This window comes from Coffea arabica, chromosome 10e (genome assembly GCF_036785885.1).
Source record: "Coffea arabica cultivar ET-39 chromosome 10e, Coffea Arabica ET-39 HiFi, whole genome shotgun sequence".
Lineage (NCBI taxonomy): Eukaryota > Viridiplantae > Streptophyta > Magnoliopsida > Gentianales > Rubiaceae > Coffea > Coffea arabica.
In genome coordinates, this window is record NC_092328.1 from 10,733,158 (window position 1) to 10,745,230 (window position 12,073).

Sequence of the window (12,073 nt, forward strand, 5' to 3'; positions counted from 1 at the left end):
AAAGATCAACAGGGAGACTTCAAAAGATGGTGGATCAGAATTTCTGAGGCAAGGAAAAGACCGGAAGGGCTGGAACATATAGGTCTAACTGCAAACATCTTGTAGCAAGTATGGAAAGATAGAAACAAAAAAAGAATTTGAGAACTCAAGCAACTCCTCACCAGTAAGGACAGTTGAAAAGGCTCACAAAGAATGGTTGGAGCATGAGGCAATTGAGAAATCTAAGGGAAGGATGAGCACAATAGAAACAGCCTACATGCATGCAGAGCAATGCCAGGATCAGGATGGTGAAGAAACCATAGTCCTGGATGTGGCAACAACAAGTCAGCAAGGACATACCTCACTTGGAATTGGAGTCACAGCTAGGATAACTCCAAACACTAGGATTGCAGAATGGGAGCTAAAATAGAGAAGTTTGGGAAACAAAGTCCTAGATGATGCAGTGGCATTAAAACTTGTCTTATGCAAAACTGTGCAACAACAGTGGAGTAGAGTTAAGCTCAACTCACACAACAAGGAATTGAGAGACAAATAACACATCAGAGTCCCTCGGATAGCAGAATGGCCACTTTGCTTAAGGACATCTCTAATATGCAAGTTGTTTCGCATGTGCTCTTTTGCTTGGTTAGAGAAGAAAATATGGAAAATAGTATAAGACTTAGCTTTAATGCCTTAGGCATTCTTTTGGATGAGGAATGGAATGTTCCTCAGTGTCTTTGAACACTAAATGTATAGTTCTCTCGAGTCTTTGCTTGCATATGTAAATTTCTTTACACTGAATGAAATTATCCTAACGTTTCGAAAAAAAAAGAAAGCCAAATTATTCTGTTACAGATTTAAATAATAAAAAATGCCAAGTTTTCTTTGTTATTCTTTTTGCAGTATGGAGATGGCAGATAGGTTTGTTTATTACGGAATAAGTGATCAGTTAATTGATGCGACCACAGCTACGGCGGCCGAGAACGTGAATGCTTGGTCCGGCACAGCGCAGCTTTTGCCACTTTCGTGTGCTTTTATAGCCGATTCGTTTCTCGGCCATTACCGGACCATAGTACTTTCCTCACTGTTCTATATCCTGGTTGGTACTTGTATTTTGGCTTCATCCCTTGCAGCCTTGTTAGTTGGAATATTCATTGTGTACTTGTGCTTGTTGCTTTATCTCTGGTGCCTACTTTGTTTTCTCCATTTGTTTGTACCTTTTGTTTATAGTATGTTATTTTAAAGCAGAACTCTACTATAGTTTGATCATATGGAAATGGAACCATAAATCCTTTTGCTTATGAAGTGAACTAGACAATTTTTTTAAAAATTTTTTATTGGGCAAAAAACCTCAGCGGCCATTAAACTATTGACGGGATCAGGTTTTGACCATCAAACTATTTTTTATCAATAATTGGCCACTAAACAATTTAATCTATAAACCCGTGACCATTTCGTCATTAATTGCTCTTAAGTTCTGAAATTAGCATTCCACGTGGCAATTTTCGGGGGCAATTTTGTCCAGCTACAACTCAAATCCTCTGTTTACTAAAAAAAAGGGGGGTACTACCCCCATTGTAGGAAATGATTAAACAACACACGGATGAGATGATGCCTGCTATTACCAGAGGAATTGAATTGGATCTTCTAAGGCTTGGCGTCTTTATCAGCCGTCCTCCTTGCCCGCCTTTTTCTAGAGCTCATGGATGACTCGAAACCTCCATTACCAGTAGACTCTTCCAACTCTCTAAAAGATTTCTGGAGGGTACAAGTTAGTTAGTTAGTTAGGAGGAGTATGAAGATGGATTGGAAAAAAAAAGGGAGTACGGAACCTCCTACCTCTCTAAGCTCGGCGAAGCTCATGGCATAGAAGGTAATAGAAGCAGCTGCAAGAATTCCCAATACAGGAAGCGCTACCTGCTGAATCGTCTACAGTGGAGGTCCATGAAACACCCTCAGCTAAAATTCTGGTTTTAGAGAATTCTTCTTCTTCTCCTTCATCGTCATCTTCTTCTTCTTCTTGGTTATCTTTTTCTGCATTTTCTGAAATTTGAGTAATGGGTTGGGCTTGGGTTGAAAAAGGGACTTGGAACTAAAAAGATTGAATCTTTGGGACTTGAATGGGAGTTTGAATGAAAGAGAGGGAAAAGAGAGAGTGGCGTTGAGCGTGGGAGGTTTGTGGTGAAGCTGAGGAAAGGTTCTGGTGGAAGCAGAAGAAGTTTGTGGGACATGATGGCAAATGGAGAAGACGAAAAAGTGCCATTTATGGGTAGAGAAATCAAAGTTGAAAAGAAAAATCTAATGACTATTCATGATTTGTGGTGTTGGGTACCCTGTTTCAGAAGGGGAAGAAACAGAGGGGTTGAATTGTGTCAGTAAATTACTGGACAAAATTACTCCTGAACATTGCTACGTGTAATGCTAATTTCAGAACTTAAGAGCAATTAACAACGAAATGGTTACGGGTTAATGGATTAAATTGTTTAGTGGCCAATTATTGACAAAAAATAATTCGATGGCCAAAATCTGATCTCGTCAATAGTTTAATGACCGTTGAGATTTTTTGCCTTTTTTTATTTAAGGAGGTAGATAAATTGGTGGACAAATTATAAAGAACTAGCCAATTTTTAATTAAGCTTGGCTCAATCGATTAATCAAATTTGTTTTCTTTTTCAGAAGCCCTTTTGCGGGGTTAGAGCTTGATTTGATTATTGAGAAGCTCGGTCCACAATGCGTACAATATTATTCTCACATTCAAATTTTGGAATTAGGAGTAGTGCATTGTTAGGTGAGAAAAGTTATCTTTTCAAATGGATAAGTGTGAAAAGCAGTGGCTGAGCCACATACAAGCAAGTGAGGTCAATTGACTCCACCTAACTTTGAAAAATTAGTTCTTAGGCTTAAGAAATTTGAAAAATTTTAAAGTTACATATTATTTGACCTCACTATATTTTATCAAATTCTCTTTCTTATATACATTGACCCCAAAAAATTGAAAATTCATAATTCTTACCATCACAATAATTTTGAATTTATTTCAAATTATCTATGGAATTTAGTTCAAGAATAAATTCATCTAAAATTTCCAAACACAAGGGGAGAACTTTCTTGAGTGGAGTGAGAGAACCAATTTTTCAAATCATTTTTTTCAAACTTCAAAATCTTCAAAAACAAGAATTATTCAAGTGGATAGTAAACTTTTTATTTATAATACGAAATCAAGTTATTATGATTTTTATTTATAACATGGTAAAGATAAATTTTATAAAAGAAATCTGTAGAAGATCAAGTTGATGGTGATTTGTAGATTATTTTAAAAAAATTCAAGAGATTCAGTTACTTACATTGAAAAAGATGCATTTAACAAAATTGATAATGAATTGATTTTGCAACATTTTTAAAAAAAAGAGTACTTGTAGGGCATAATTACAACATGTATATGATATTAGTAGTTTTTATTTTTAAAAAAAAAATAAATTTTACTGTACTAAAATTTGACCCACTTACTGTGGGGTCTTAGCTCTACCCCTGGTGAAAAGCAATGAAACATTCCATTGACATTTCAAATGTGGCTCCTATTTTGAAGCATTAAAAAAGTGAAATAATGAAAAAAAATTGAGGAAGTAACATGGTAGCACTTGAATGTGAGATAAAAAAAATGATTATAAAATTAAAAAATTAGATGAAAAAATAATGATGCAAATAATGTCTATCCATACAATTGTCTTTGAGAAGATAAAGAAAGTGGCTTCAGATCCTCTGTCCCCAAAATAGTCCATGTCCCCTCTGTCCCTTATTTGTACAGCTGTCACGTGTCTCTAACCTTTTGTTAATCCAAACTCAAATAAAACCGATAATAATTGGTTTACAAGTTTTGTTAACCCAAATTCAAACAAACCGATAATAGTTGATTGACAGGTTTACTCAAAATCAATTAAAACAGATAACTCAAAACTATTTTTTATTTTCTTTTTAACAAAAAAGAGTCTTGTTGATCATAAACATAGAAATCAACTAAAACTCTTCTTTATTTTTTACCCCAAATCATCTTTTTCTTAAACCCTAACAAGTATTTTGATTCACTCATTATATCTTTAATCTTGCAGCAAAAACGCTCAAAGGATCAAGTAGCAAGATTCAATTTCATCTTTATCCAGGTAAAACAAATCAATAGATCATGTATGCCAATTTTACAATATATTTGATTCATGATTTGTCTTGTTATATTAGAAATTACCTGTATTCATTGGAACTTGTATGCGTTGGGAACAATATTGTACAATCCCCTCTCAACATCATTGTTCATATAAGTATCTATATACACTGTGAAGTCAATATAGTTCATAAACTAGTATCTAATTGAAGTAAAGCCTTTAGTAATGCCGTAAAGCCCCTTTCAGTAATAAACTAGTACAATCCCCTTTCAGTAATGCCGTAAAACCTTTAGTAGTCAAAGTGATTGAAGTAAACTTTTTCAGTGATAAACATTATAGTTAAAAGCTTTTATTTTTGACTAATGTCATTCGATATTTAAGCAGGTCTATTTGTATTTAATTACGTCGTAGATATTCACTCTTTATTGCTTTTTTAAAAAAAAATAGATTCCAGTTTTAGCTCCAAATCAAATGAACCAAGTTGCACATTTTAATTTTCTTGAAGAGTTGCAAGATTCTATGAGATTGACAGACTTACTTCAGGTAACTTAGTAATTGTCCATTGATAGTATTTGATGTTATGAGAATTTCATCTCAATATTTTAGTATTTATGATTATTTTTTCTACATTTACAGGTTGAAGTAGGACACAAGTTCAGTGGATCAAGTGTCAATGACTTTATAGACCTTAATGTCATTTCCAGCCAACCGAGTTCAAGTTTGGTTGCTTGTAATGAAATTTGCGGCTGTCCCATGCCATGTCCTGGTGGTTTTGTTTGTAGATGCACAACTGATGGAAAATCCGACAATCTTTAGAAGTTTTGAATTATGAATAGGCAAGGGTTTGATATTACAAACCAACATGATAGACCATGGTTATTCAAGTATTAGCAGGGTTTTTAGGTGTACTTAGTAAGAGTGGTTGAAATTTTATTACTATTCTCTTATTTTTATCCAGCAGATGATTTTTTGAGAATCAAATTCCAATATCTAACATTCTTATCAACCATGTGTGTGTTTATATCAACTTATTTAGCTCTTTCTAATTTTTTTACATCTCGTAATTATGTAAATACGATGATTTAAAATTAATTACTTAATAGTTTTGAGTTATCTGTTTTAATTGATTTTGAGTAAACATGTCAATCAACTATTATCGGTTTGTTTGAATTTGTGTTAACAAAACTTGTAAACCGATTATTAACGGTTTTATTTGAGTTTGGGTTAACAAAAGGTTAGAGACACGTGGCAGCTGTACAAATAAGGGACAGAGGGGACATGGACTATTTTGGGGACAGAGGATCTGAAGCCCTGCTGATGAGGAAAAGAGTCGGCTTCAAGATTTCTTATCCAGCAATAAATAGAGCTAAAAACAAACCGAGTTGAGTTGAATATCTCATGTTTGAACTCTATTCATTAAACTACTCGAACAAATCTCAAGTTCGCCCGATAATATTTGAGCTCCAAATCTATGTTTGTATTCGGCTCGTAAGCAAAATTCTAGTTCAATTTCGAGCTCAAACTCTACTCGTTTAACATAAATGAGCTATTCACAAACAATTAGGCCCATATTTGCAAGCAATTAAGCCCAGAATTAGGGATTAGAAATACAATATTAACCATAAATTTTGTGAAATGACAATTAAGTCCATTTTTGCGAACAATCGTTTAAATTCGTGAACGAGTTCGTGTTTGTTCGATTCGTTTGATTACTTATTGAATCAAAATATTTGTTCCAACTCAGCTTATATAAAATTTAGAATGAGCCTTTATCTAACACAAAAGAGTCTAAACGAGCCAAGCTAACTAACAGCTCGGTTCGTTTAAGCTCGTTTAATAGCTCTAGCAATAAAAACATCTTCCCAAATCTCGCAAATTTTGGATTTCGCAAATAAGCAAGCGTGCCCATACCAGAATTCTAGTAGTTTTCTAGAAAATTCTCCTTTTTAAACTCCTTTTAAGCTAAAATGTCTGTAAACAACACAAAGCACAAAATGTAAGCCTAATCTATCAATTAACACCATATTTTGCCAAATTTATGATGAAACATTCACGAATAAAATGCATTATTATCTCTCTATCACTTAGTTTCAAAAGTCTTAACAATCTTCTTGATTCAAGTGCTATTTTCCATTTTTCAAATAGGATAGTGGAAAATTTTTATATTTTTAGGTGGGGCAATATGAGAATAAAAGAAAATGTTGCAAAATTCAGGGGTAGAATGTGAGATAAATTAAAAATAATAGAAACTTTTAACGCTAATTAATATCTAATTTTTTGAAAGTTAGAGAGAGGGGAGACAATTGGCAACCCTCACAACCATTTGACTCTGCCCTTGAGTGTTGTGATTTTTTGGAAGTTGGATGCTCATATAGGACTTGTTCTCGATTAGTTTAGATTTTGCAAAATTTGATTATAAAAAGTAATTACGAAAAAAAATATTCACAATCAGCGAAAATTATCCTTTAGGTGATTATGGATTTTAGCACTTTTATTATTAAAAAATTGATAATCTGAATATAAAAGCAAACAAGAATATAAAAACTAATTATTTATAATCAGAATCTATAATCATTCAAAAAAATCAGCGAATAGCAAGCCCATATTCTAATAAAGACCGTTATTGTATACACTTGATGAGGACGAAATGTTTATCTTTTACAATTTATGTTCAAGATTACAGGTGCTCTTTAAATGTAATTATTTCCAATAACTATTAGAACAAATATATGGAAGAAGCCTATTTTATTTTATTTTTATGGTTGCCCCTTTTGCAGTAGAGAAAACTTCTATCTTCACTTTATTTATTTATTTATTTTGTAGGTACATGTTAATAATATGATATCAGGATCCTAAGGTGAAAGGAAGTTTTCCACGGCTCCCAAATTATCTGAGAACACACTCAAATCTCTTCTTCTCTTTTCTTTTGCCAAAACTTAAACTTTTATTTTTATTTCTTTATTTATTTATTTACTCTTTTTTCTTCCTCTTCTCTCCAAAACTCCCAAATTAGGAGTAGGGGGTATTATAAACAAGTCCAAGTGAAATTTCCTGAATGGGAAATGATCAAGCACCCCGTCATAATTTACAACTAGGTTACAAATACCAAATTTAGAAACCAGCTGCTACTTCGACTACAACATAAACCAGTGACCTTTTATGTTTTCTGAGTTGATTATCCACTTTGTTCTGTTTAGAGGAGACAATGGCTGATGCACTTGTCCCTTAGTTCTCTTTTCATAGGCAACTAGATCCGAAAATCACGTAAGCCATTAATCCAATCAGGCCCTACGAACATAGCAGCATATACTAGTAATTATTTTAAATAATATTCCAAATAAACACCAATCCAATCAAGAAAATTGTTTCCCCACGACATCATATATCAGGTTTGAGGCAAACTTTTCCGCACAATTACTAACCTGATTACCTTGTCCTTTGACAAAGGCAAAACTACAGCTACTGTATCTATCTCTTAATCTAGCAACTTCCTGTACAAAAACACTAAGATGACTGCCGTCATTGCTACATAGAGCATCCCTTCTTGTCGTGCACAAATTTTAAAGGGCAAATTTCACTTTACCCCTGTGATTTAGCATTTTTACATAATTTTCCTATAGTTTCAAAAACTATACATAATTCTCTTATGATTTGAATTAAAATGACAAAATGACGGGAATGATCATTCGTAACAGAGTCATCTAAAATGTCAAAATTACCCTTATGTAAAGTTGAAAATTATTTATTAACCAAAGGGGGTTATGTGTATATTTTGAAAATCATAAGTGAGTTGTATGGTACAGCATTAAACCACAAGGGGGTTATATGATAAAATATAAAAATCATACGAGGTTAATGTGTCATGTATTTATAAGGGTAATTTCATCATTTTTAGAAGTTCCGTTACAAATAACTATTTCCGTCACTTTAATACAAACCATGAGGGGGTTATGTATACCTTTTGAAATCATAGGGGGATTATGTAAAAAAAAGCTAAATCACATAAGGGTAAAATATAATTTGCCCAATTTTAAATCGTGACAGTCCACAAACTTTCCACACAACCATTTAGCAAGGAATGGTATGAGGCAAATTTAAATACTACTTCCTCGATTATAAATATAGGATTTTGCAAAATATAGATAAGCAGTAAATGCAATAGCACTAAGTCAGGCAAGCAACCAGAAAAAAATAATCGAGGTGTGCCTTATTTGAGTTGTCGGAAGAACCAACTCTGATGTCCATGCCAGCTTGTGCCTTTCTCAAGAACGGAGATGAGAAAGCTGCTTAGAGAGCTTCCTATCCCAAAGATGATGATAAATAGAGCGAGACTTGTGGTTCTCAATCCACTTGGCACTCGATCATAAAAAAATTCTTGCAAACAAACCATAGTAAGCGCTTCAGAAATTCCCAGAATCAAATATTGAGGTGTTAACCAGACCAGATTCATTGGCACTGTAGCCTTTGGCTTGTCGACAACCCATACTCTTGAGCAGTTTGAAGACGCTTCATCTCAACAAGGGCAGCTATAACCATGGAAAGACATGACAGAACTATTCCAGTTCCAATTCGCTGCAGCGTAGCCATACCCGATGATTTTCCAGTTATGGCTGTTGCAATAGGAACCAAAATGTGGTCATAGATAGGAATAAAGGCGACTAGTGATAGGCGGAGGAGAACATGCAGGGAAGCAGCTGGTACATCAATGCTTGGGCTCATAGATCTGTCCATTGTAGCTCCTTGCTTCGCAAACAAGGTGGATGACTGGGAAAATACAATTCCATACACCAAACAGGTGGCCCATATTGGAAATTACCGCAGAACTGCTTTTGCCTCCTCAACTTCCTTGATACTACAGACATTCCTACCTCCCTCTGAACCATCAGTGCCAGAAGGTCAAGGAAGTTGGTGACCTCATAACAGGGGACCCAGCGACCGAAGCCCCAGTGAATGATGGCCGTAACTATAATGGTCCTAAAGTAGCGAAATTCCTTGTTGAGTAAGTTCCAACCCGCACAAAAGGCATAACGATCTAGGCATTGTCTCCGACAGAGACTGGATGAAATAAACATGTCCGTTAAGATGCGGACTACCGGCACCTGGACAGAAAGATCCTACGAAGTTTCACTGTTCCCTGGGATTGGCTTTGGGCCTTTCCTGCACAGCTTAGGTGGAAGGAGAAGAAGACCTCCTTGCGGGGGGGCCCGAGCCATCAGGTGCTAGCAATGCTTTGTTCAGAAACCTATGACAATTGCGAACTTGCAATGAGCATAATAACCAAAATATTCAAAGGAAGAGTGTTTGTTTGGTTCCGGGGTTCTGAACATGAAAGTTAAATATAGACCTCAAGAAGTTGAGCGGTAAGATCAGTAGAAGTCTTGATTTAACCACATCCGAAAAATGGTCATCATGAGCATGATTTTACAAAATCCCAAGAACCATCAGATTTGCTTCCAACTACATTCAAATAAGTTCATTAATTTGATAAGCGAGAACAGACTTATGCACGTTATGTTTAGCCAATCCTTTCAAGACAGAAGACATTATCAGAACATATTAAATCATATGGACAACGTATTTAGAAGTCAGCAGTATCTACGAGAAGTTAAAGATCAATAACTTCATCTCAGGTAGTCATGATAAATTACAGGACAAGATAATTCCTTACTTGAATTGTTGACAACTTAGATAAGGCAGAAAGCCCTCAGACTCCTCTTCAGTGGATATTACTGAAGAATTGGTTTTACAATTAAGAGCTGCTTTCAGAAACACCCGGCCAATTCTCTCAAAGGGGCTCATCTCCTCACTGCTGAAGCAGAATGGGTAAGTAAAAGTGCCAAGCAAGAAAAAGATAAGCGCAAAACCAATGGCGAGGCAGAGATTCCCAAATCCAAGGCCCCAACTATGGTTATCCCGAAAATAGATCAAAATCAGTACCCAACTATGGTTATCCCGAAAATAGATCAAAATCAGTACCAAATCCAAGGCCCCAACTAAGGTTATCCTGAATATAGATCAAAATCAGTAATATGACCGACACAACCCCGCAGACCCCAAAGTTCCACCAGTTGAAAAACGAGCTTTTCGCCTTGCGTTTTTCTCCATCAAATTGGTCAGCTCCAAAAACTTGTATACAAGGCTTAAACCCTCCATGGGCTACAGCTACTAGATACAATGGAAAAAAGAAGAAAATAACTTGGAACTCCGAAGGAGAACATTTCACAGCATTTGCCGCAGGGTTAAAGCCATGCATTAGTAGCGTGCATGATGAGAAATTATATTCAATTCTCAGAGAATACATCTACAAGACTACAATGTTTTTTTTTTTTATTTAGCTTGTAGTATGACTTCTTAGAGAATAGAGTATACTACAAACATCTTGTTACGTACTTGGGTGTTAATTTTCCCTCTAAATCACCAAGATTGAGCTTAGGCATAAAAACATCCACTTTGTTTAATCCTCCGCCCACTAAAAATTTTTAAAAGATAAAATTAAACCAAAAAAACATTATATTCAAATTCCCAAATCCACAAATAATGTTGGAAAAGGGGTACCAGTACAGGCACAAAATATCAGAGTTAGCCCAGGACAAATTTCTCTTCCCACAAGTACCAGTTAAAAAGGAATAAACCAAATTACCAAGTAATAATACCAACAGTGATAATAAAATGCAGGAAAATTAAAAGGCACAGGACACCAAGATTTTTACGTGGAAAACCCAAATTGGAAAAAATCACGGGACCTAATCCAGTCAAAAATCTCCACTATCACAATAATGGGAATACACAGGTCTACCCGAAATATCCTGATGACAATAATATCACCAATACCAACCAAGCCAATCTGCTACAAAATCACCCTCAAAAACTACAACTGTCAAAGAAGTAGGTTTGGAAAGGTGTTACCAAACGAAGAGGAAATCTAAAATCTGAACCGATAGATGAATAGATCTTGTCGAGAGAATCACGTGTGTAAAATTTCGTCTCAATCGGGTTTCGAATCATCCTCCAATTAAGACCTTGAAGTCTCTCTCTCTCTAGCCTCTCTCTCTCTAGCCTTTCTCTCTCTTCGTTTCACTCAAAAAAATGCCGGCTGGCTCTTTTTCTTTTTGTCGCACAAGCACCGAAGAAAAAGAATTACTACCTGCGGCTGCTGCTTGCCTTTTTAAGCTTGAGAAAACCCTCAAGTCTTAGTGGCTTGTGGTTTTGTGGGCTGACCCACACCCAACAAATAACAGTACCAATATTAATTAACATAAAATAAAAGGTAAGATAAAAAGAGAGGAAAATAAGATGGTAACGGCCCGTGACTTATCCCAGAGTTGTGCTAAAATTGTGGGAGGAAATGGATTATCTTATATTTTTATCTTTCTATGTTTCTATCCATCCGCTCTCCCTCTCCCACTGCACCCTATAAACTTTCTATCTCTGCCGTTGGCTCCCAAATCCTTTTAATTACCAACTTATTTGTCTATTGACGGCAATCATTAGATTCTAACCGTTACTCAGACCTTCTCCCCATCCGACTTCGTCTCCCAAATTTTCTTTTTCTTGAGAAAATTCTATTTTTTATTATCTATTGAAAAAAAAAGAGAAAGGAACTTGTACAATTTGAAAGGACAAATCATTGGGTTTTTAACTACAATTTTCTAAAACTGTTTTAAATGTTTGGCTTCATTCCTGTTTGCTGTCCATTTTTGAGGCATTGAAAGCTAATTAAAAATTTTGGAGACGTTGCTATAAGCAAGGGATATGATTAATTTGAGATTCATTTTGGTTTTCATTTTGATTTTTACATGTCATTTAGGATTTGTTGTTGAAAAAGGTTAAAGTTATGCATCGATTTGGTAATGATTTGCAGTCGCTGTTTCGTGTCTCCAATGGGATTGTGATAGGTTGTGGTTGCCGGCTATTATCTCCATCCAGATTGTGGTGCTTGC

At 35.2% G+C, this 12,073-nt stretch overlaps 1 long non-coding RNA gene and 1 pseudogene across 1 annotated transcript; both read right to left on the reverse strand.

Annotated features, from left to right (window-relative positions):
• Positions 1-1,444: 1,444 nt before the first annotated feature.
• On the reverse strand, positions 1,445-2,320 carry LOC113712163 (uncharacterized). Its single transcript, XR_003453241.2, has 2 exons — positions 1,819-2,320; positions 1,445-1,737 (listed from the first exon to the last, which is right to left on the reverse strand). It is a non-coding gene; the product is annotated as an uncharacterized lncRNA (long non-coding RNA).
• Positions 2,321-8,227: 5,907 nt separating this feature from the next.
• The window catches only part of LOC113712152 (protein NRT1/ PTR FAMILY 5.10-like), a 38,235-nt pseudogene continuing 34,389 nt past the window's right edge, over positions 8,228-12,073 (reverse strand).